Below are 25,056 nucleotides of genomic sequence, written 5' to 3'. Positions count from 1 at the left end.
CTTGGAAGGCAGATACATTCTGGACCTTTCCCTCCTATGTGCCACTTGCCATCTTCCTCTTTGTTCTTTTCCTTGATTAACCTTCTCTATATTCACTCATCTCCATGACCCTGTTTATGGAAACTTCCCTCATTTGTTCTTTGACTTTTGCTATTTCTGTTCCTCTTTCTTCGCCTTTACAGGGGAAACATACTCCACATTGATCACTCCTGAGCAAGAGGAGAGTTATTCTGTTATTTAAAGTCCTTGGCTTGGTGCCTCCATTTGAACATTTTTTAAATATATTTTTAACATGTCCTATTTCTTCATGGCATCTTGAAGAGGGAGCAAGTCTCCTCTCCCCTTAACGATCCCTTTCATAGTTCTACTTTCTTCCTGTTCCAATAGGAATTTGCATATGCTCTATTTGATCTTGCCAAGTTTCCAAGATTTTGAGAATTCCATTTTGATCAGGAGAGAGAATCTTGGTCATCACCCCACTTCCTTAAGCCATGTGACTTTGGGTCATTCACTTGGCTCTGTGCACCTCCGCTTTTCCATTTTCATAAGAGGATAAAAATACTTTACCGTAAGGCAAAGTGATGGATAAGATAACTTCTCAAGCACCTTTACTGCTTTAAGACCTGGACTTCTATGATCGGAAAAGAGGTGGCTTTTGTTTTGTAATAACCTTTATTTCATGATTATCTTGTCCTTTTTATTAGCCATTTCCCTCTCACTTTTCTTTCAGTAAGTTTATGTCAGATTATTGGGATAATGAAGCTACTGTAGCACTTATAGTGTTCAAATACTTTTAATATGCATTAGCTAGCTTTGTTCCATTGCTAGTACACATAACTAACGAGCCTTAAATTCTGCATCCTTAAAAATTATCACATAAATTATGATCATGCTATGCTTCCTCTCTGTTACTCCACTTTCCCCCATAAGATTATATCAGGAACTCATTGCAAGGTTCATATATGAACCCTTACCTTATTCCTTTTTTTAAAATAAATTTATTTATTTATTTTTGGCTGCACTGGGTCTTCACTGCTGCTCGTGGGCTTTCTCTAGTTGCAGCAAGCGGGGGCTACTCTTCGTTGCGTTGCACAGGCTTCTCATTGCGGTGGCTTCTCTTATTGTGGAGCACGGGCTCTAGGCACGCGGGCTTCCATAGTTGCGGCATGTGGGCTCAGTAGTTGTGGCTCGCGGGCTCAGTAGTTGTGGTTCGCAGGCTCCAGAGCGCAGGCTCAGCAGCTGTGGCACACGGGCCCAGCTGCTCCGTGGCATGTGGGATCTTCCTGGACCAGGGCTCAAAACCACATCCCCTGCATTGGCAGGTGGGCTCTCAATCACTGCACCACCAGGGAAGCCCTACCTTATTCTTTTTAATGGCTGCATAATATTCAATTGTATGGATGTACCATAATATATCTTATCAACCTCCTAAAAATGAGATAATTAGATTTTCAGTTTTTTGCTATCATAAATAATACTGCAATGAATATAATTGTACATATATATTCATGCAATTATTTCTGTAAGATATTTTCCAAGATGTAGGATCACTGCTTCTAGGATATGCTTACTCTTAGTTTAAGAGCACAGAGTCCAAAATCTTTCCATCCATATATTACTTTTTAACATCTGGCTGTCCCTCTTCCTCATGACAACTGAATTCTTCTCTATTTAAAATATGGCATTGTCCTGAAATAGATATGTTCTTCCTTCGATTAAAAAAAATTCTAATTCTGAAAGTTTATAGAAATAATTAAGGATGAATACAGAGATCAGCTATAAGGACTTTAACAAAAATAGTATGTACCTAATAATGTTATCATTATTAGTATGTGCCAGGTACTGTATAAAATGTTTAAAATATATCATTTCACTTAATTCTAACAAGTTTTAGTGTATGTATATTATTAAACTCATTCCACAGATGAAGAAACTGAGGCTTAAAGAGATTAACTTTCCCAAAGGTATACAGTCAACATGCAAGGAATCTGGGAGTTGAACTTAGAAGTCTTGTCACTGGAATCCACAGGTTTAACCTTGACATCAACTCCTTATATCACAGTATGCAGTAAAGAAATGTTGGAAATAGTCTAAGTATCCAAAAATAAAGGAATAGTTAAATAAATATGATATACTTTTACAATAAATATTGTATGTAGCCATTAAAATTGCTGCTCAAATTTATTTATTGTTCCTATACAACAATATATTCCTGACATGGTTATTTAATAAGACATTGCAAAATGGCATGAAGATGAGCCCATATTTGTTTTTTAAAAAAAGGTGAGTGAACTTAGTTCCTTCAATATGCACAGAAGAATTAGAAGAATGTTTGCAAGATTACCTTTGGGTTGGTAGGATTGAGAATATTTTTAATATTATTGGGTTGGCCAAAAAGTTCGTTCAGGTTTTTCCATAGGATGTTACAGAAAAGTCTGAATCGGGCTTACCTGATGGCTCAGTGGTTAAGAATCCGCCTGCCAATGCAGGGTACATGGGGTTCGAGCCCTAGTCCAGGAAGATCCTACATGCCACTGAGCAACTGAGCCTGTGCGCCACAACTACCGAGCCTGCGCTCTAGAGCCCGCAAGCCACAACTACTGCGCCCACGTGCCACAACTACTGAAGCCCACACACCTAGAGTCCATGCTGCACAGCAAGAGAAGCCACCGCAATAAGAAGCCTGAGTACCGCAACCAAGAGTAGCCCTTGCTCGCCGCAACTTGAGAAAGCCCGCATGCAGAAACGAAGACCGAATGCAGCCATAAATAAATAAAAAATTTATATTTAAAAAAAAAAGTCCGAATGAACTTTTTGGCCAACCCAATATCTTTTGGGTTTATTTCTTCTGATTTCTTTTCTATAATGATCATATATTACTTTTGTAATAAGATTAAAATGAAGGCTTTAAAAATAATAAAAAAGAGATTCAGTTTTGCTACAGAGGTGTTTTTGTTTTTACATATTGCAGAAGGAGATTGGATATTATTGAAATGGGTTTGAATTTTTAATAAATTTATTTCACCTATTTGATATTTCAGCTTGTTTCAGGTATTACCTGTAAACTGATATAAAATAACCAACCTTTTCCTTTTGCTCCTTTTGGGAAAGTCATGAATATTTGCAAGTCTGTCCTTTTACTTTCCCTTTCACTCTTTTACTTTCTCTTTCACATTTGTTCATCTTTCCAACCAGCTCCCATAGCTTTTGAAAATCCACATTCCTCTCACAGTCTTACCTCTACTTCTGGAGATGTTGGGCTCTAATACACCTTTAGCTTAACACCCCTGTCTCCTGACACTATAGAGTTCCTGTGGAACCTCTGTATTCATTTTGTAGGAAGCTAATTACAGCAACTATACATATTTAACTAGGGTTTTACAGTTTAAACGTGCTTTTGCATGCATAATCTCATTTGATTATCCCTGTAGGTCTTTATAGGAAGTAGGGAAAACCTCATGAACCCCATTTTGCCTAAGAGAAAACTGAGCTTCATCAAGCTTGACTTCACTAAAGCCACACACCTAGCAAGCTGGCAACGCTGGAAGCAAAACCTAGGTCTCCCGATTCCAGGCTCTTGATTCCAAGTTCCTCTTTCTCTCTACATTCTGTAATATCTCTGAATAGCTATCAAAGGCCACCAGCTAGATGGCAAATATTCCCTAGATCTAAAGTCTTATACCTTAATTGGGTGAACAGATCTTTTTAACACATCCAAAATGGAACCCAGGCAGTGAGGCTAATCACTGTAGCAATGGGTTAAAAGGCCACTCTTGTCCCAGACACAGGGCCAGCACAGAGCTATCCATGGTCCTGAGATTACTGCCCTGAGCCCATGCTGACCCCTTGGGCTCTCGCCCATCTGACTTGTTCATTACTTGTCCATTATTGCACCATTTATTCATTTGAATCTCATTGACTATTCTGACTCACATTGCCTCTATTTCTCTCCTTGGTTATCATTTCTGCCAGTCTCAGGGTCAGTAGTGTCTACTGGTCCAGAGCTCCAAGAAAACCTTTCCCTGCATGACTGTCATCCTTGAATCCAGGAGTAAAGCCAGGTCCTTGATAAATAATGAATTTCTCTCATCTTCATCCTCAAAAAATTTAAATCAACCAGCATGAAAATTTTCTCTTTAGCCTTCCTCATATTTATGCCCTTTGCTCTGTATCTGCTTTCAGTCCTGCTTTACCAAAACTTGTGCTGATGCCTTTCTCCTTCAAGTCTTTTTTATTTTTCTCTTAAATTTGCCTTGTTTGTCTCTTCCTTGCTTCTCAGGCTTTATGCAATGCTTTACTTCTATTGCCACTTCCTACTGCTGGGTTCTTGGTTCCATCAATAGTTAACCAATATGCTTCTTAGTTTTAATTTGTCTTATCTGGCTCAGTGTTTCTCAAAGAAGGACCAGAGTATATCTGAATTAAAGTTCTCTGTGGTTATCACTAACATTTAGATTTCTGGGCTCCATCTCTGGCTGATTCTTCTGCTTTGGCCTGGGGCCGTTTTCCTTCTGGTTTACCTTGTATCGGCTGGGAAATCCCCACCTCCGACAAAGTCCTGGCCAGCACACAAGAAAGTGGATCTGAGCTCTGCCTCTCAAGACCCCACACAGTCATTCCTATCAGTAGCTATTTCTGCTCTGCCACTCTCTGGCCCCAGCAGACTGTGCATGGCGGGTGAGCACACTATGTTCTCACATGTATCCCCTCCTGCCCTTCCTTCCTTCTCACCCTCCTCTTTGTCCCCCACCTCACCCCCACTTCTCCTTATTGCTCTTCTTGGGTAGCCTGCCTGAATTGCTCTGGTGTTTTCTATAGCTCTAGTGTATAAATAGTTCCAGTATTACTATAGTATTTCCTCACTCTTCTCTTTTTTATTATTTCTGGGGGATATACGTTTTCATCTGAGAAGGTACCATTTATAAGACAAAGCTAGTTTGGTTCTAATGATAAAGTTGTGAGAGAAATGAAATATGTATTATCATTCCTTTCTTACATGGAACCTGAGATCTGGAAAACTTTATGTTCAAGGTCAGTGGCAGAAGTAATACTAGAAACATGGTCTCAAGACTTTTGTATAACAATTCCATTCCACAAATTCTTCCTGAGTCTCTACTATGGGCAAAGCATTGAATTAGCCACTAGAGATTCAAACATGGAGAAAAACTGCCCTCTCTGGCTTCATGAACCTTCCAGTGGTAACGAAGAAGTTAAGAAATGCCCAAATAACATAGCACCAGGAGGTGTGTGCAGTGCTTCAAGCTCTTATACATTTACTTATGAAGTATGAGAACCTATAGGAGGGAAGAAATGCTTTTATGCTTTTAACTAGGAGGTAAGGAGAGATGGCACAGGGAGGAACCCTCGGGCATGTCGAGTTTGATGCGGGCATTGAAAACCATGTGAGAATTTCCGGTGGCAGTACATTGCATGTTTGAAGAATGTTCTGGGGATTTAAAGCACGGAGTTGAGAGATTTGAGAAGTAAGTTTAGGGAGATAACTGAGGCCACATCGTGTAAGGGCTTCAATGTCAAACTAACTTGGAGGTGGGTGGGGAAGTCTATGGCTCTTATCGTTAGACCAGGCTGCCTTCACACATGCATGGGATAAACACGATATCTGGAGTATCATTTTACAAATAATAGCACAGATTCAGGCACATGAAATGAAGAATTTACCCAAATGGAGGATGAGACAAGTACAAATGTCCCTGAGCAAGGTGGTGGCAGCCATCCTGAGCATCAAGTGATGACTCGACACTCCAAGAGTGGCCCTGGAGAGGGCAGGCCCTCCGTCTCAAAGAGAGAGCTGATACATGCTGCCCAGGGCTGGTGTTGGCTTTCTGATGGGTGTTCTGAGTCTGAACTATGGCATTTATGGCCTGAATCTTGGGATCTTTTTGTGTCTTTCACATTGTAGTAGTGGTAAATAAAAATTCCTATAAATGCTTCAAGCCACTTAGGCAGTGAAACGGGGGAGTGTGGAGAAAGGTGATGTTTAAGTACAAGGCAAAGAGCTGACTTTCCTAAAGCATGTATTAACAGCATGTGGCTAAAAATAGCCACCTGTTACATGTCGGATTCCAAATTGGAAGAGTTCTTTACATACCAGATTCGAAAAAGCATCTGTCTCCCGGTAGCCATGGAAACAGGCATCCCTGAATAAATGTGGAGAGATGTTTTCAGAATGTGGCTGGGAAAGGAAGTGGACAAGACAGCCTCTGGATAAGGGGTGAGACTTTCTGTTCCTCCCCTGAGTTGAAGCCTTATCTTTCTTTCCTACTTCCCAGCCCTTCTAATTCTGCACAGTCATTGGTTCTTGTCTTCTCTGAAGAAATAGCTTCTATAGTTAGTGCCTGTCCAATGGGCTAGACAGGGAGAGGAGATGGGGAGAAGGGTCAGACATTCCCACTGGCATGAAGAGATGGGATGGGAGGCCAAGCTGCTTGGGCTCAGAATCTCACGTATGCTATATTGTTTTGCTGTTTGCATATTTCCTTTGTCAATGGTCCCCTTAAAAGGTATTTGTCCCTTCCTGTTAACTGTATTAAGTGCTGTGGGTCTGTCTTCTTGTTTCTATTGCTTTGTATCCTCTGGCAACTCCCTGAGGGCAGGGAGTCCTCTTTCTAATTCCACTTATAGCATGAAAACACTCCTCCAGTCTGTCAGTGTTGCTTGCACAATACAGCGGCATAAAATTCTCGTAGGACTCAGAGTCCTACCCCAAAGCCGTATTTAGCTTTCCACCTGCCAATTCTTAGAATCCCCGATTCTGACAAATGGTTGAATTGTATTAAGCAGGACTCTGTTGTTACAGGTCCTCCTTGAAGACAATTGTGAGTTATAAATAAGACCACTCCAAACCACTGCTCACAGTAAATGCTCTTAAGTGTGTGAATGAACGTAAATGACTAAAGACGCTTGGGATGACCTTGGTGATGAGGGCAGAAACGTAAGGAAGAAAAAGAAGCCAGCATTCCCAGAACACACCTTGCCTGAATAAGAGAGACATTTGGCCCCTGGAGAGAGAGGATTAAAATCAGATTACTAGTCAGGTGAGGAGTCACCAGACGCTTCCTGAAGACGTAGTCAGGAGTCCCTGCAGCATCCATCAGATCTTCACTGTACAAAATCTGCAAACTATCTAGATTCCTCTAGGAAGAGCTCTCCACGAGCACATAGTTCTAGATCCTGGCTAATAAGGCTGTTGAGCATCTCTTTTCCCTGGTATTGTCCTCATTGCCCTCTTTCTTACCTGATTGAAGAAAATAAGATATTTATTGAGTATCTACACCTATGTGTCCCCCACAGCGCATGAAGCTCCAGGCTTGGCAGGCATGGGACCGTTCATTCATTCACTCACTCATTTAACAAATCCCTCCTGAGAGCTACCATGTGCTGGGTGCTACATGGTCCCTGTCCTCATGGACCTTACCTTAGGAAAAGGATGGGACATCATTGTTATTGTGGTGACGGTTCCTGATGATGATAATCGCCCCAGCTATGCAAGAGCAGTGCACAAGGCAGCCCAGTTTAATGTGCAAATATATTAACTATATTTTCTTATCTTCTCTATTCTTGATGCTCCGGCATATGGGGCCCAGCTGATCCTGCAGAGAGTGACTCTCCCAGGACTAGCTAATTCCTAGAGACAGCAAATAACTCCCCTGTGAGGGTGCCTATCATATGCAAACCTACCAATCCAGAGCCCGGAGCTGCCTACTACCTCCTTTATGGAGCTCTCACAGGTTGAGCCACTATCTCCTGCCATAATCCCCCAGGGCCAGGTACCAGGCAACTAGGGGCAGCCCCTACACCTGTGAGCGCCCTGAAATTACTCAAACTAGTCAATCCTAGACCCGTGTGGCCTGCTTACCCTGTTTCACCCATTCCTTCCCAGGAAAATTGCAATAAAGGCTCTTTCCCATGCTTTCCCCTCACTCCTTTGCCTCCTGACCAATCCTGGGGCTTCCTGTGTGGCCCTGCATGGTGTGGAGTGCCCCCTCCTCTTGAGAACTGTAACAAACTATCTTTTCAACAGCGATCCTGAATAATAATAAAAACTACGTTTTGAAACAATAAGAGCTCAAACTCTGGAGTCAGGTCTCCTGGATTCAAAGTCATCTCCATCATTTACTGGCTCTGGGATACAGTCTCAATTTTTCATTTCTGCAACAGAAACAATAATATCTAACCTGTTGGGCTGTTAGGAGGATTAAATAAAATAACCCATATAAAGCACTTAACCTACAGTAACTGCCATATGTGAATGCTAAATAAACATGACATCTAGATTTATATTTGGGAGCAAAAAGAAGGCAGAGCTCATGCCTTTTTGAAGTCTGTAATCAATGGAACATTCTAGAATCTCCAGAGCCTTCCTATTCCTTATCTTTTCTGGTCCTTATAGCTCTGAGAAGATGGATGGGTAGGTGGGGCACCCATGTTTTACAGACAAGGAAATTGAGACTAAAAGGGCACTAGCTAGTCAGTGGAAAAGGTTGGACTAGAATCCAGCTCTCCTGACAACTAGTTCTTTCTCCCAGGCCAGATGTGGTGCGTATGAAGACTTGGCAGTCAGACAGACCAGGCTTAAAAGCCAGCTCCACCACTTCTAAACCTTGCACATGCTGAGGCAAGTTGGAGATCTCTAAGCTTCCATTTCATCAACTGTTGAAAAGGGAAAAATGATTTTTTCACTTATTATTTAACTGAGATTTTTTAGAGGAAATTTAATCAAAGCTGGTTAGGGCATGGGGAAATGAGCACTCGCCTATACTAAGAGCGCTCTTATTTTCCTACAAAGAGAATCTCAAATACTAAAAAAGCTTTCTGCACAGGCTTGTTCACCCCAACATTACTATCTAAATATAATTTGAAAGCAAATGACATATTCAATAACAGGGAAATAGATAAATAAATTGTAGTATATCCACAGAATGGGATAATATACTGCCATTAAAAATGATGTTTAGGGCTTCCCTGGTGGCGCAGTGGTTGAGAATCTGCCTGCCAATGCAGGGGACACGGGTTCGAGTCCTGGTCTGGGAGGATCCCACATGCCGCAGAGCAACTAGGCCCGTGAGCCACAACTGGCCCCCGCTTGCCGCAGCTAGAGAAAGCCCTCGCACAGAAACAAGACCCAACACAGCCATAAATAAACAAATAAAAACGATGTTTACTAATAAGAGCCTGCTGTATAGCACGGAACTCCACTTCGCTGTACAGTAGAAACTAACACAACATTGTAAAACAACTGTACCCCAATTAAAACAAAGAAACCCCAATGTTTACAAAGTTCATGACAAAAACCGTATTCACAATTAGGTCAATAAATCACGCCTCATGTTGTTTCATTTTCATCAAAGTCACGCAAAGATTAAAGAGGCAAATAGTGCAACAAGCCTTGCTGGAGAAAACAACAGTTACCCCGCTCATTCCCATTTCCCAGATGCAACTATTTTCAACTCCTTTAGCTGATTATTTGGTATGTTCTTTTTTACGTCTAAGTAATAATATTTTATTGTCCCTTCTTGATTTTTTTAAACTCAGAGAAAGAGGCCAGAAAGAGACGAGGTCTCCCTCTGCCTCTTTTATCGATTTCACTTTGCTGGAATAATTTCTTCCCAAAGTGCCCATCCTTCAGGAATGTCGTAGATGTTCTCACTCCACCATATAAAATGTACAAGTAAGAAGCAAGCATTTCTGTCCTAATGTTTGCAAAGTATGAAGTAACATGGGAGATATGTTTCTATTTTAATATTGAGTGAAAAGGGATTTCACTTAGTGTGGTTCCAATTATATACCCATGAATAAAGGGTCAGGAGGAAAACAACCACTACTATATTGAAGGTAGTTTCTGGATGGAAGAATTACGGGTGATGTTTTTCTTTCTTTTTTTCATATTTTCCAAAATTTCTACGATGATCATTTCTTTTATTGTGGATAAAAATCTTTGGTTCTAAAAAGATGAAAATCCTATTTACTTCTGTTTTTTTTTTTTTTTTTTTTTTTTTTTGCGGTACGCGGGCCTCTCACTGTTGTGGCCTCTCCCGCCGCGGAGCACAGGCTCCGGACGCGCAGGCTCAGCGGCCATGGCTCACGGGCCCAGCCCCTCCGTGGCATGTGGGATCTTCCCGGACCGGGGCACGAACCCGTGCCCCCTGCACTGGCAGGCGGACTCTCAACCACTGCGCCACCAGGGAAGCCCCTGTTTCTTACAATTGTTGTAAGGCCATACTCACACGGAGCCTGGTACATATTAACTGGGGACCCCAGGAATGGCAGTTTCCTTTCCTCTGACCATTCCTGTGGCCTCTGCTCCTTGTGGAATGGATGAAGAGGTAGACACTTGTAGTCAGATCCAGGAATGGATCATCAGAAGGCTATTGAACTGCTATTGGAAGAAAGAAAAGGGAAAACTCCTACCCGGTTGGTGGGAACGTAAATTGGTGCAGCCACTATCGAGAAGAGTGTGGAGGTTCCTTAAAAAAAACAAAACAGAACTACCATATGATCCAGCAATCCCACTCCTGGACATCTATCCCTAAAAGACAAAAATGCTAATTTGAAAAGATACATGCACCCCCATGTTCACAGCAGCACTATTTACAATAGCCAAGACATGGAAGCAACCTAAAAGTTCATCCACAGATGAAAGGATAAAGATGTGGTACATATATACAGTGGAATATTACTCAGCCATAAAAAAGGAAGAAAGAATGTCATTTGCTGCAATATGGATGGACCTAGAGATTATCATACTAAGTCAGGCAAAGACAAATATCATATGATATCACTTGTATGTGGAATCTAAAGAAATGATACAAATAAACTTATTTACAAAACAGAAATAGACTCTCAGACATAGAAAACAAAGTTATGGTTACCAAAGGGGAAAGTGGGGGAGGGATAAATTGGCAATTTGGGATTAACAGATATACACTACTATATATAAAATAGATAAACAACAAGGACATACTGTATAGCACAGGAAACTATATTCAATATCTTCTAATAACCTATAATGGAAAAGAATCTGAAAAAGAATATGTATATGTATTATATATGTGTGTGTGTGTGTGTGTGTGTGTGTGTGTGTGTATATATATATATATATATACACACACACAACTGAATCACTTTGCTGTACACCTGAAACATTACAAACCAACTATACTTCAATGAAAAAGGAATCAATCCAAAACAGAAAATTTAATAATATTTTCTCTTTTAAAAAAGTAAGAAAGAAAAAAGGAAAACCCAGAAAGACATTAGGGTCCAGAGTGTGGGCATGGCCAACAGGAGGCCTCAGCCACCCAGACCCAGGTCCACCCCGACGTACTGGTGACTCAGCCCAGCACTGGCAGCTGGGGAGGGAGGAACAGGCCTGGGCAGGGGAAGGGCTGAGGTCTGTGGGGGAGAGGACTGGCTGAGAATGGGGTGCATGGAAAGGGGTGCAAAGGAAGTTAATACTAACAAGGCTCCTCAGGCCCCAAAGAGGAAGTAGGCAGCTCAGTGTCTCCTTTGGCTTCCCCCAGAAGCAAACCCTGAGGCAAGAATTCAAGGGCAAGGAGTTCATTTAGCAAGAGCAGGAAACACTGAAGAAGTGCAGCAGGGACGGGGCAGCCGACAAAGGTGTCATATTAAGCAGCTACTACTGTGGGCGACCGGAGCATAATCTTACGGGGAAATTCTGGGAGATGGTGTGGAGCACACACCTGGCTCTCTCCCGTCCGAGGGGTGAGGATGACAGGCCATGATATACAGTCCCCTTCTGTCGCTGGTTGAGGGCTGCTTCTGGGGGACATTGATTCCCTGGCATTTTTGGCCTGGTGTGCATGCCCAGAGCAGCTTTCTGTGGCTTCTGAAAAACTCAAGCGAATCGCAGCCTGAGGGAGAAGAGCACGCTGACGTGGTAAGGCCGAGGGGGCAGGCCCTACTGCCCTTGGGTGGAAGGTACCACTTCCCATCCAACGGGTTAGTAAAAGTTGTTTTTCCTCCCTGTAGGATGGTCATATAATTTATTATCCAAACTAGGACACTTACAAAGTGACAGGGGACACTATTAAACTTGATGCTGGGACAACAGGTATAGATGGGGATGGTCCAAGCACACCAGGTATAGTCACACCATCCCTCTGGATGTCCTCCTGACCTGGGACAGTAAACTCTCTCCCTTTTGCTTTTATGTAAACAAGCCCCAAAGTGACAAAAACAACTCAGGGAAAGGGTAGCTAAAGTATTAACTAATGTTGCTGGATATAAAACAAAGACTAGGGAAGATGTAAGAGAGTCATTCATTTATTCATTCACTCACTCCTTCATCAAACACTAAGAATCTACTCTGTCCCAGGCACTGCTCTAGACTTGGGGGCCACAGAGATGACGAAGACAGCATTCCTGCCCACGAGAGATTTATCATCTAGCTGTGGAGACAGATATACAATCAAATAAATTACAACATAGTGCATGGCTGCAATTGAAACCTTTTCCTAAATCATACACGGATCACAATAACAGCACTGGGGAGAGAGTGACGTGTGTGTTTGTGTGTGTGTGTGTGTGTGTCTGTCTGTATGGAAAGGCTTCCTGGGGAAGATGAAATGTGTGCCTAGAAGAATAAAAAGTTTCTCCAAGAATAAGGAGAAGGGCTTCTATGCAGAGGGTATAGCAATATATATAGGCAAGGATGCACAAAACAAATATTTAGTTGGACACCTATTATGCACCAGCGTTGTTCCAGACCATGGAGAATGCTAGATAACGAGATTCCTCTGTTCAGATATTTGTACACCAGTGGCTACAGCAGCATTATTCACAATGGCCAAAAGGTAGAAATAATCAAAATATACTTCAACAAATGAATGGATAAACAAAATGTGGTATATCCATACAGTGGAATATTATTCAGCCATAAAAAGGAATGGAGTTCTGATACATGCTACAACACAAATGAACTTCGAAAACATTATGTTGTGAGATAAGCCAGACACAAAAGGACAAACATTATACAATTCCACTTGTGTGAGGTACTTAGAATAGTCAAATTCTTAGAGACAGAAAGACTACTAGGGATTACCTGGGGCTGAGGGGAGGAGATAATGGGGAGTTACAGTTTAATGGGCACAGAGTTTGCTTGGGATGATGAAAAAGTTCTGGAAATGTGTAGTGGTGACGGTTGCACCACACCATGCATGCACTGAATTGTACCCTTAAAAATGGTTAAAATGGTAAATTTTATGTTATGTATATTATATCAAAAAATTTTTTTGCAAGATTCCTGTTTTCATAAACCTTATATTAGAGGAGACCGACAAAAAACAAATGGAGAGATAATAGACCCATTATGTATTATGATAAATACAATAAAGAAAAAGGCAGAGGGATAAGATAAAGTGACCAGGGGAGTTTATTTTAGTGTAGTGAACATATCGTGTAAAGGTACACTTAGAAAATAAAATCAAGAGAAGGACGGTGGGAGATGGGGCTAGAAATTAGGTGGGAGCCAGTGTTCACATAATGGAGAACCCTGTTTGTCATACCAAGGTGTTTGGCTTTATCCTGAGAACCAATGAAGGCTTTTAAGAAAGGCAGTCATGTGGTTGGCTTTGGCCCCCATGGTCGGGAAGTGCTGGTGGGTGAAGCCAGATGTAGGAACACCGCTGTAGGAGGCTGTTTCCCCTATTCTCCATCAGAGATGAGGAGGGTCTCAGCTTGGGTGGTGGCAGAGGACGAGAGTGGAGAAGCCTTCCAGAGTTAGAATCGGCAAGCCCAGGGAACTGGTCAGGTATGGGAAGAGAGGGACAGGAAAGAATGCAGGTTTCTGGTTTTGAGACTGGGCGGATGGTGGTACATCAGCTAAGCGAGGGATCAGATCCAGAGGAAAAGACGATGAGTTTAAAATTGAACGTGTTGTGTCTGCAGGGCCTGGGAGAGCCATTGATAGCCATTGGCCCTGAAATGTGAGAGTGGTTTGAATCAGAAGTATAGATCACGGAGTCATAAGCCTTGAAAATTTCCCAGAAGAGAGTGCAGAGTGGGAAGAGGAGAGAGCCAGAATCAGGATCCTGGGGAACGCCTAATACCAAAAAACTGAGAGATGAAGGGGAAACAGAAAATGATGATGAGAGAGACAGGTCATCAGGAGTGAGAAAGAGTCACCGAGGAGTCCACGTTGTAGTGGCAGTTCGGAGGTCCTTGGAGATCTTTGTGGATTGCGCAAGGGATCAGGGTGAAACCCAGTTGTGACCAGAAGAGCAGTGAATGGGGAGAAGAAAGTAGATACAATGCATGTGGACCAGTCTTTCCAGAAACTTGACCGAGAAGGGAAGGAAAGAGATGGAGGACTAGGTAGAGGTGTGGGGTGAAGGGAGGTTTTTGTTTTTTAAAGAATGGTAACGTCTTTCTTAAAAAATGTATCTTGAAATAGTTGTGAATTTCTATGTCTACCCATCTATATATTCAAAACCATAAGTTCACGTTAATACCTTCAGTTCCAATCTAATACCACAAGTTTCATTCCGGCCTTTCCCCTTCGTTTATTTGTAACTCTTTTCTCCAACGGTGAGGAACCTAGCTCTCATTATCTGCTCACTTCCAGTATACAGGTAAAGGGGTTTCAGAATTGCTACTCATACTCTTGTGAGAAGTAATATACTAGATAGAGGATGCTATCTGTATATAGTTCATTTTGTCTTTCGCCTTAGAGTATATAGTCAAATGTTGGTTTTCAAATTACTTAGGTTGGCTATGTTCTTCCCCACCCCCCTCAGTATGGTTATATATTCATTTCTAATAGAGTTAGGTTCAGTCATTACTGTCTGTATTCCATCTGAAGTTCCGTCGACATCCTGGTTGATAGTCTTTCTGTATTACTGGAGGGCATGTGAAACGTTACCATAGTTTAAGAGTCAGGACTATTCAAAATGACCTCTCAGAGAACTGTCACTCCCCTATCAACCCAAATACCCCTCTCCCGCTCCATGAAGGGAGTGGGGAGTTTTAAACTTGTTTGTATACTGAGGAACAGGACTCCAAGGAGATGGGAGAGTACAAGCTACAATTGAGAGAAAAGGGTCCATGATGGAGAAAGTCCCCTATAAAAGAGGAAGAGAGATTATCTCCTGAGAACAAAGGTGGCGGAGGAGAAGGCAGAGTGGAGAGAGGGTGGCTGTGAGTGGCAGGACAGAGCAGGGAACGAGGAAGGCTACTAACAGGGTCAGTCCAAGATGGGGCTCTGTAGGGGGTGTGGAGAAGGAGGCTTGTGAGGATGGCTGGTGAGAGGCTAGTTCCTGGAGTCCAGGCTGGATCAAGACAGAGCAAGGTGGAGGGCGGCTGGGAGATTAAAAGATGGTCTGTGGAGAAGAATAAAAGGTGGGGTTGAAAAGGTGGATGTTTTCATTTTAATTCCAGAAGCGGAGCCACCCAGAATGATGACACCATTCATTCATTCAACAAAGATTAAGTATACATTCTGTGCCAGACATTGCATTTAGCTGGGGACAATGCTTCCTTGGAGCTAATATTCTTTCCTATTAATGATACTATTTCTGAAGTCCCAACTACGTGCCATATATTGTATTAACTCTTTAATCCCACAGGACCCATTGATACAGGTTCTAATATCATCCCACATGGAGGCACAGAGTGGTGATTTACCTTGCCCAAGGTTACACAACTTGAAAATGGCGGAACCATTAAGGCACACTGGCTCCTGCGGGCATACTATGAACCACAATGCTGAAGTGTAGAGGTAAACTTGGAAGCCTGAAGTAGAGATGTAGGTGTCAATCAACTGGGAGACCTGGGAATCAGGAAAGTCTACTACATGGATGCAGAAATCAACCAGGGTGGGGCAGGAATTGAGGCAAAGAGGAAGACTGTGAGTCAGGTGTCAGCTGAGGGGGTCATGGCCTTCCTTATTCCTTCCTCCACAGGCCTCTCAGCCCCGAGGATATGTCAAGTCTATCCTTAGCTGAAGGTGAAGCTCTATCCACACTTGTCAATAGAGATAAGGCTTGAATCCAGTAGTTCTCAGACTCAGCTTTGGAGCCTCTCAGTCCTGGTGTCCCTCTGACCTGGCCCCACTACCTGTTGGATTCAGGTTGACCCCAGCCCTCTCTAGGCATGGGATCCTGGGAGCAGTTTCAGGGTCGACAGATGGTAACAGTGACTGAAATAATTCTCTTGAGTTGATCTCCTGGTTGAGACCTGTTTTCTGGACTCATCCCCACCTGCCGGCCACCATCTAGATCTACTTCGACTCCTGGCTGCAAGTCTTCCTGCCCATTCTGGTATTACCTGAGTGCTGAATGGGGACTCCCTGTGGCCTGCATGAGTGTCTCAGTGTAAGGTTTCGAAAAAACAGACCTGGAAGGTGGTATATGAGCCCATAGATTGGACACTCACACCCCAATTCTTTGGAGAGTACCATAATGGCCCTGGGAAGGAAGGTTACCACTGATGCCTTGCTTTCCTCACACTGGGGCCACCCTCCCTCCCTTTCTGAGCATCTCTGGGCTGATTCATACCCTAGTGCTTCAACATTTTCTGCATCCTCCCTCTGCGCTCTGCAACCTGCCTTCCTCTGCGCCTCTAGGTTTGCCCTGCCTGCATCTTCGCTTTCTCACATGGGTCAGCTTAAACATTCCTTGCTCTGTAAAACCACTCCTGGCTTGTAACAGGATTGGATGCACCTACTGTATGCTTCCTGGTGGGTGGAACTTCTCCATCCTCACACCCATCAGTCTCCACTGTAATCCCTAGGCAGATGTCCTTCTTCTCCACTAGGCTGGATGTTTTTCTAGGGCAGGGCCTGGGGTGTCTTTCTTGCCATCATTTCCCCAGCACTACACACACAGGGGCTCAGTACACTTTGATAGATGAATGAATTGCATGTGTGCGTGTATGTGTGTATGTATATATGTATGTATGTATGCATGTGTGAGTGTGTGTGTGTGTGTGCGTGTGTGTGTGTAAGGAGGACTTAGGGTATGAGTTTCTGGAATTCTGAGTAGAACTCTGCCAGCCAACGAACAGTTCACCTCATTCCTGCTTTTATTGCTCTTCCCGGTGTAAGCAGCTTTTGCCAGGAAAAGGCTCTTTGCAGGAAAGTGCTCTTTGCAGGAGGCACTCCTTTATCTTGTCACTAACCTTAAGCCAGACACCCCCATGCTCTACTCATCTCCAGCCCTAGCACAACTTTCAAATCTTTTGATCACACAATATTTTGCCTAACTTGTTGGTTCTTTCCGATGATCAAAGAAGTAGAAATGAAGAATAAGTAATTAACAGATGGGGACTTCCCTGGTGGCGCAGTGGTTAAGAATCTGCCTGCCAATGCAGGGGACGTGGGTTTCATCCCTGGTCTGGGAAGATCCCACATGCTGTGGAGCAACTAAGCCCGCACACCACAACTACTGAGCCCGCACTCTACAGCCTGCGAGCCACAACTACTGAGCCTGCATGCTGCAACTACTGAAGCCCGTGCGCCTAGAGCCCGTGCTCCGCAGCAAGAGAAGCCACGGCAATGAGAAGCCCGCGCACCGCAACGAAGAGTAGTCTCTGCTCTTCATAACTAGAGCGAGCCCATGCCCAGCAACGAAGACCCAACGCAGCCAAAAATAAATTAATTAATTTTTTAAAAAACTGTAATTAACAGATGACCAGATCTCTTCCCTAGCTTCCCCTTCAGTAATCTCGTGAACAAACTACATGAACAAGATAGCATCTAAAGAAAGATCACAAGGTGTCCACAAGCTGGTAAACAAGCCTGCACATAGTGGGGGATGGTGATGACCTTGATCTCCTAACTCAATGATTAAGATTACTTCCCTGGGCTTCCCTGGTGGCGCAGTGGTTGAGAGTCCGCCTGCCGATGCAGGGGACACGGGTTCGTGCCCCGGTCCGGGAGGATCCCACATGCCGCGGAGCGGCTGGGCCCGTGAGCCATGGCCGCTGAGCCTGCGCGTCCGGAGCCTGTGCTCCGCAGCGGGAGAGGCCACGACAGTGAGAGGCCCGCGTACCGCAAAAAAAAAAAAAAAAAAGATTACTTCCCTGTTCCCCTTTAAAAGCTTTCATGGCCAAGCAGAATCTTCGCATTCTGATTAAAGGCAACTTTCCTTTCTAACAAGATTTGTGCGTATTGATCTTGTAAGCAGTGAGCTGAGGGGCTCGATTTGATAACAGCAGCTTGTGGAAAGCAAAGCCAGTAATCGCCCCCAGGACACGAGCATTACCCTTGTGTTGCCCTGTGGCAGCTCAGAGCCTCAGGAAGGACGCGAGGGTGTTGCTAGGCTGCTCTTGCCCTGGCCCCACAGAAGCTCTAGGACAGCCCTCCAGGGACTGGCACTACTCAGCAAGTACTGAGACCACGGAGGCTCTGCCGGGGAGGATCGGGACGTGCTCACCCCACGAAGCCCGGAGCGGAGCGTCCGCTCCCCTTTGGCACTGTTTTTGTGTCTGCCTGCTTCCTCCCAAACAGCTCATCCCAGCTGGATCATAAATAAGAGAACAATATAGCTACATATTTATAATCTCCATGAATCACTGGTGACTAATTTTTCCCATTTTGTAACCCCAAATAGTTTTTCTCTTTAGGCTCCCGTGAGGGCACAAACCAGCCAATCATTCAGACGACAACACATATTTGTATTAAAAATAAAAAATTCCTTTCTTAACCTGGGACAGAAGGTTCACAAATACAAACTTTTAACCAAACAGTGACTGGCTTTCTTTCTTTAACGGTAACATTTTTATCTGCACCCAGCTCAGGAGAGTCAAAGAACTTTTACCCACTGAACCTTTAGATTAGTGTTTTACTAGCCCTTGGAAAGGCCTTTCCAAGGATCTACAATCTGTTCTAACACCCAGGGAAGATTTAAAAATAAAAATACTACCCCAGCAAAAACAAAAAACCCAAAAAACCCCAAAACAAAAAACTCCCAGAGTGAAAAGTACATCTCCTGTTTTTCTACCTGGTTTGCTGGCTGGGTCTCTGTAGCAAAGAAATGGTCTTCCAGCATTTGGGTTACATATTATTATGTTCCACTGAGTAAACCCAACTTACAAAAAGAGGCAGATGCAACCAGTTTCCAATGCCCCCAGTGTCCCTGACATGTTCTCATTTACTGCGAATTGCTCCCTGTAAAATTTGGCCTCCTGAATTTTGTTTTTCCACGATCAGCATTCCTCGCGTCTCTTACCAAAAGGCTCCATCACTCATACATATCTCAGATCATTTATTGCATTGCCTCTGAGGAATTTATTTCTACGGTGTGTTTCTAGAAAACTCATTCAGTGTCTAAATCACACAGTGGAGGGATCCAGGGCATGAGGACTGAGGAGAAGGGTCTGGAGAGGAGGTCTGGGGTGAGAGGAGAAAATATCTGAGAATGTTGTTTAACCAGAAAACCAGACTTTCTGCATTCAGCATGCCTAAACTGCTGAGAAATCAATTGACAAAGGCGTTTGGTACAGGAATGAGTATCTGGCTTGGAGATGGCCCATGTGCGTGTAGAGGTGACAGCACGTGGGGACTGAGGAGGCATGGCCAGCAAAGTGTGGGGGCAGCCCAGGCAGCAGAGGGAGAATGAGGGGAGGAGGAGTGGCAGGCCGGTGGGTTTCGGAAGGACAGACCGGCTCCGGCAAGCCTTGGTCTCCTCTGACCTGGCTGAGGTCCCATCACAGCGCAAGGCTAATGGCCTACACCTTTCCCATAAAGACTCTGTCCGGCAAGGACTGGCAGACTCTTCTGAACCCCCACTGCGATGAACGTGTCTGTGAAATAATTTAAACTGGTGATCTGTAACGAGTTGAGGCATGCAACGCCCTTTTGCCCTAAAGAGCTGAAACCTGTGACTTAGGGTTTGAGTCAGTTTCTCGCTCCCAGAAGTGAATGACTTTTCACCTCTGGATCTCTACCCAAGGCATGTATCGACCATGGAGCCAGGCAGCCTTCAAGGAGCCAGGTTTTCCTGCCTGCCAGTTGAGATCTGCCAATGCTGGTTTTACACATTCCTATTAGTTTTTAACAAGTATTTTGTCTTAGCTATAAAATCTCAACTGCAGGGCCATAAATTCACAGATCACGTGATTGGAAGGGCCTGCTTTAATTTTCTAAGGGTCTCCATGTAGAACTGAGCTCCTAACCCTACATTTACCCCGCTCCTTCGTCAACTACTTCACAAGTGTTCATTGAGCACTTACTGTTTGCAAAGCCCCATGCTAGATACTATAGAAGGTGTGACAGAGGCCAGAGCCTCCTGTCAGGATTTGAGATGGGAAAGGAGGGAGGAAATGGGTACTAAGCAGTGACTCCATCAAACCAAACTGATGGCCGGCACCCTCTCACCTCTCAAGCCTCATCTTCCTCCACCCCACTGCCCTCTGTGCTCCAACCAGCCACTGCTCTCTGTTCCAGCAGGGGATGTCCTTTCTCTGGTCACTGGTCATTCATACCTGCTGTTTAGTGGCTTAAAACTCTAGTCTCCCCTAAACTGTCACCTTTCCCAGGAAGTCCTCCCTGACTAACCCTAGCCGCCTCTCTCCCCACCCACCCAGCCTGCCAAGTGCTCCTAGATGCCCATACACTCCCCGGGTCACATACTCCATTGTTGTTCCTTGTTTGATTGTCTGTAACTCTTGCAGGCTCTGTGAGGGTGGGGCCTGCATCTGTCTCCCTCATCACTGTAGCTCCAGGGCCCAGCACAGTGCCCGACTGGCATAGAAGGGACCCAATAAAAGAGTACTGAAGGAGGGAGAAACAAACACCTTCCCCGCAAGGCGCGTCGAGAGAGGCTCTGTAGCTGCTCACATCATGACCTGTCCTACTTTATCTCAACCGCTCTGAATTCAGGGTGGCGACAACACACTTCTCCCTTCACACCCCATGGCTTCGGGAGTCCCAGACGGGTCTTCCCCGAGCCTGGTTAGGTCAAAGCTTTGGGGTCTCACACCCCAGCCATTGGCTCAAACACTGAGTGACCAACCCTCTGTGAGAGTTTTTAGAGTCATTCATGAATCTTTAGATTTGGGGCTGGTCAAGGGCTGTTGCATCCAGGGACTCCTGCTGGCATCTGTCTCCCCAGAATACAAGCAAGCCCCTCACCATGCCTCACCCTGTATCTCATTTTAGGCCTGTTAGGACCAGATGTACAGCTCTTGTCTTCTTTCCTCCCAGCAAGTGGGAAAACACAGGAAATGGCAGGAAAATGGTGACTCTAAGCCAGGAGAAGTTGGCTTTGATTGACTTTCATTTCTCTGCCATATAGTCACTTGGGGACATCTCAGCCATCTTTGGAATCTTTATTCACACACACACACACACACACACACACACACACACACACACTTATGAATGTTCACTACAGTTCTGGTTACAAAGGCCTGGACAGCGTGGCCGTGTAACACCAGGGCAGTGATTGGGGTCTTTGGGATAAAAGCCAGCAGTGGGGACAGCTAGGAGCCAAAGGTTTGGGCCAAGCTGGAGAGAACAAATAACCCCCATCTGGAAGGCCAGAGGTAAAGCCTGAGGTCAGAATCATAGATCCAAGAGTGGGTGTCGGGTGGAAATGGGATGAATGCAAGAGCAGGTCGGGAGTGAGGGAATGCTTGGGTGGCTGCCTGGAACACTGAGTAGCACTTGGTGAGCCAGCAGGGGTGTGGTCCTGGGTGGATCAGACTGGTCTCAGTGGCTCCCGGCAAGACGTATAAAACAGGACAAAGTTTGGGCCCTCAATGAGCTTAAACACTGTAGGTGGAAGAGGAGGTGTGGGCATAAACAGTTATATGAGAAGAGCCGGCTCGGGGGAGGATTTTGGAGGTGGTAGCATTTTAGAGGTGGCTCAGTGCTGGAAGTGATATAAAATGTGTCTGGGTGAGGGGGGAGCGGGGGGCAAGTTAGCAGAGCTGAGCCATGAATACAAGGCTGTGCTCCAGTTGGCTGCAGACTGGGCTGGGAGGGGACTGAGACCTGTTAAACCTGCTCCATGCCAGATCCTGTGCGAGAATTCACTTCTAGTTGAGTTTTTATCAAAATTGATTTGCTAATAAGTACTTAGAATTTGTACCATAACACAGTACGAAATGAACGATTAACTCTAGTTTAGAGATGAAGAAACTGAGGCTCAGAGACATGAAGGAAATTTGCCTAAAGGCCTGTGAAGTTACAGTTAGGAGAGTGGTGGGAGAGGGAAGCTGGGGTGGGCCATGCGGAGGAAGACCTGAGAGTCCAGGTGAAGGGTTTGTATTTTGTACATAGAGACTTTTGATTATTTGAGTTTTGTTTTTTAGGACACCGACAATTCCATATGATTGTCAAAGACATTTCGGAGCCTAGGACGAGCTCTAACCCTTTGCCCTGCCCTTCCAGGGGCTCTGATATGTGGAATGTTCGTGCTGTGTGTTTCTTTCCCACTCAGGAAGTGAAAGGAAGCACTAGTGGTCTTAAAGGAGCCAGACAGCCAACACAACCAGCGCTTGGCTTTGGAGGCCCAAGGCTTTGATCCAGGAATGAGAGAGGAAACACGAAAAGGAGATGTGATATGAGATGTGTAAGATCTTTCCTTTTTTAAACATTCCTCCTTACCCCTCGCTGCACCCCAGACCAACACCCCTAACCTGGAAAAGAGGAAGAGAGTTTGGAGAGCTAGATGAACCTCCAAGGTCCAGTCCTCTCCTGGATCCTAGGGTGGGGCAAATGAAAGATCAGTCCTGTAAGGATGGAGTCCAGGCATGGTGAGCCCCTGTGCCTCACTTCTCTGGGAGCCCAGGGAGGATGGTGAGCCTCAGGGAGTCCTCTCGGCCACCATGGTGAGCTACAGAGCTACGGAGGAGTGGCAGTGTGGCAGGTCTGGGCAGAGAACGCCCCCCGCCTCACTCCCCATCACCTCCCCCACCCCGGCCCTGCCCTGCGCACACAGGTTTCTCAGGCTCTTGCAGTGGGAATGGAATCAAGACTGGAGAGAGTGATCACGAGGAAGCTGCAGGCCTGTAAGTGGGCCTTTAGCAGAAACAGGGCACAATATAGAGAGTGGGCAGCAACATGGAGCACCCGGCCGGGGGGCGGGCGGGGTGTGTGTACCAGTTTATGGGGCCGGAGGTGGGGAGGGCATGTCTGACGACCAGACAGGAGCACCTTCCATCTCAAAGGAGGACTTGGGCAGATGTAGCAGAGGTGTAGCCTTCCTCTCTCCACAGATGTGGTCAATAGCATCAACTCCAGGGAGGGAATGAGGACAGAAATCTTGAATTTAATAGAGCTGAGTACTGAAATATTTGAGAAAATGACTCGTGACTGGGTTACCTGGAAGTAACTATACTAGTTTTTCTGCATCAGCCAGAACAGGGGCTTGAGACAGAAAATAAATCCACTTACAGAAAAATAAAGAAAATTACATTGTACAGACCAGTCCTTCTGACTGGGAGAACCAAACCATCTGCATTTACCTCTTGCCTACACCTCTTCCCATCCTGTTCCTATCCCATCCGCTTCAACATGCTGACCTGTTGATGGGAGAACTGTGGGCCTAGTAAGAAGACAGGAATTTACGGCACCCAATAGTAAAGTTAGATGGGACCTTAGAGGTTGTTTTGTCCAACCCCTTCATTCCGCCAGTAAGGAAACCGGGGCCCCATGACTTGCATGGGATCCTAATGGGACCAAGTGACAAGCTGAGAAAACTTGGTTCTTGAGATTTTCCCACTACCCTTTCCCTACCACCTCCTGTCCCTACAGGTCTCCCAGGTGAGCAGACCCTCCTCACCATGCCTCAGCCTTGCCCCACAGTCACAGCTCACGCACAGCCCTCTCTGGACTCAGGCACAAGCTGCACAGTCTCCCTGGCTGGACGGGTGATCCGGAGCAGCTGGTGTGAGGACGGGGGGTGGGGATGGAGGGGCGAGGGGAGCTGTCCAGCATGGAGACCCATGGATGACCCTCCTACAAACTGACCACTTGGCCCCGGAACAAAGCACTTCTCCAGCACACCATGGATCATGGCTTGTGGGGGCTGATGTGACACATGCCAGAGATTCTTTCCAAGCCACAATTGCTCTGGAGCTATGGCAGCCAGTCTCTGCCTGCTGGGGCCTGTTAGCTCCCCCGAGGCCGTGCTGGAAGGAGGGGAAGTCTCAGACCTCACTGAGTTGGGAACCCCAGCTGCCAGGAGACCACCCTGAACCTTGAGAACTTGAGGCAGCAAGCAGTTGGGCCTCCCTGCCCTGAGGGTCAGCTCTAAATCAATGCCAACCTTACAAAGAGGGAAAAGGCCAGTGTGGGTTCACTCTGCCAGCACTGGGCTTGGAGCTTTGATCACTGTTCTCATTTCACCCTCACAGTCTCCTTTTTAGAGATGAGGAAAATGAAGTTTGGAAAGATTAGGTGACTTTGTCAAGTTTTTAAGGAGAGGATCTGGGATTAGAAATCAGGTGTGTATCACTCATTGGATGCTGCGGTCTTTAAGACAGATCCTTGCATGTCTTTAGCTGCAAGGCAGCCTTGGCCATGCTTCAGGGGTTCCCTGAGTCTCTCTCCCAGGAATCTCTTTCCTCGGAGTCCTTCCCACAAGAACTGGGGTGTAAGGAGGGGGATTATGAACAGCCAGCTCAGACTTGCGGATTTGGGGTTGGGAGTCAGGACACTTGGGCATTGGGCTTCACCTCTCGCAGGCCACATTCCCTTCACTTCTCTCCCAAGGAGGCTGTCCTGGGGGGCTGGGCAGTGACTGGAACTGGTTCTCTGGGTCTCTCACATTAGGGATGCTGGAAGCTCTGAGCACAGCAGCTCTGTCTCAGGAGCAGCAGTCACTGAAGCCTGATCACCAATGAGTAGAGCTTAATGTAATCAAATACACCTACACCAAAGTCAGTCTTACATAGGCCTGAGTGACAGGCATCGTCATCATCAAGCTATATGGAAGTGGTGAGCAGTTTCTGAAACTGATTCTATGTTCCTTTTACACAACTCAGACAAAAGTTTACTTTTTCTATTCTCACTTGGTTGGCTCTTAGGCTATCATCTATGCTCAGGGTTGACAGTTTTCCTTGGTATTATGA

This window comes from Phocoena sinus, chromosome 13 (genome assembly GCF_008692025.1).
Source record: "Phocoena sinus isolate mPhoSin1 chromosome 13, mPhoSin1.pri, whole genome shotgun sequence".
NCBI lineage: Eukaryota > Metazoa > Chordata > Mammalia > Artiodactyla > Phocoenidae > Phocoena > Phocoena sinus.
Note: the sequence above shows the minus strand (reverse complement) of the source record.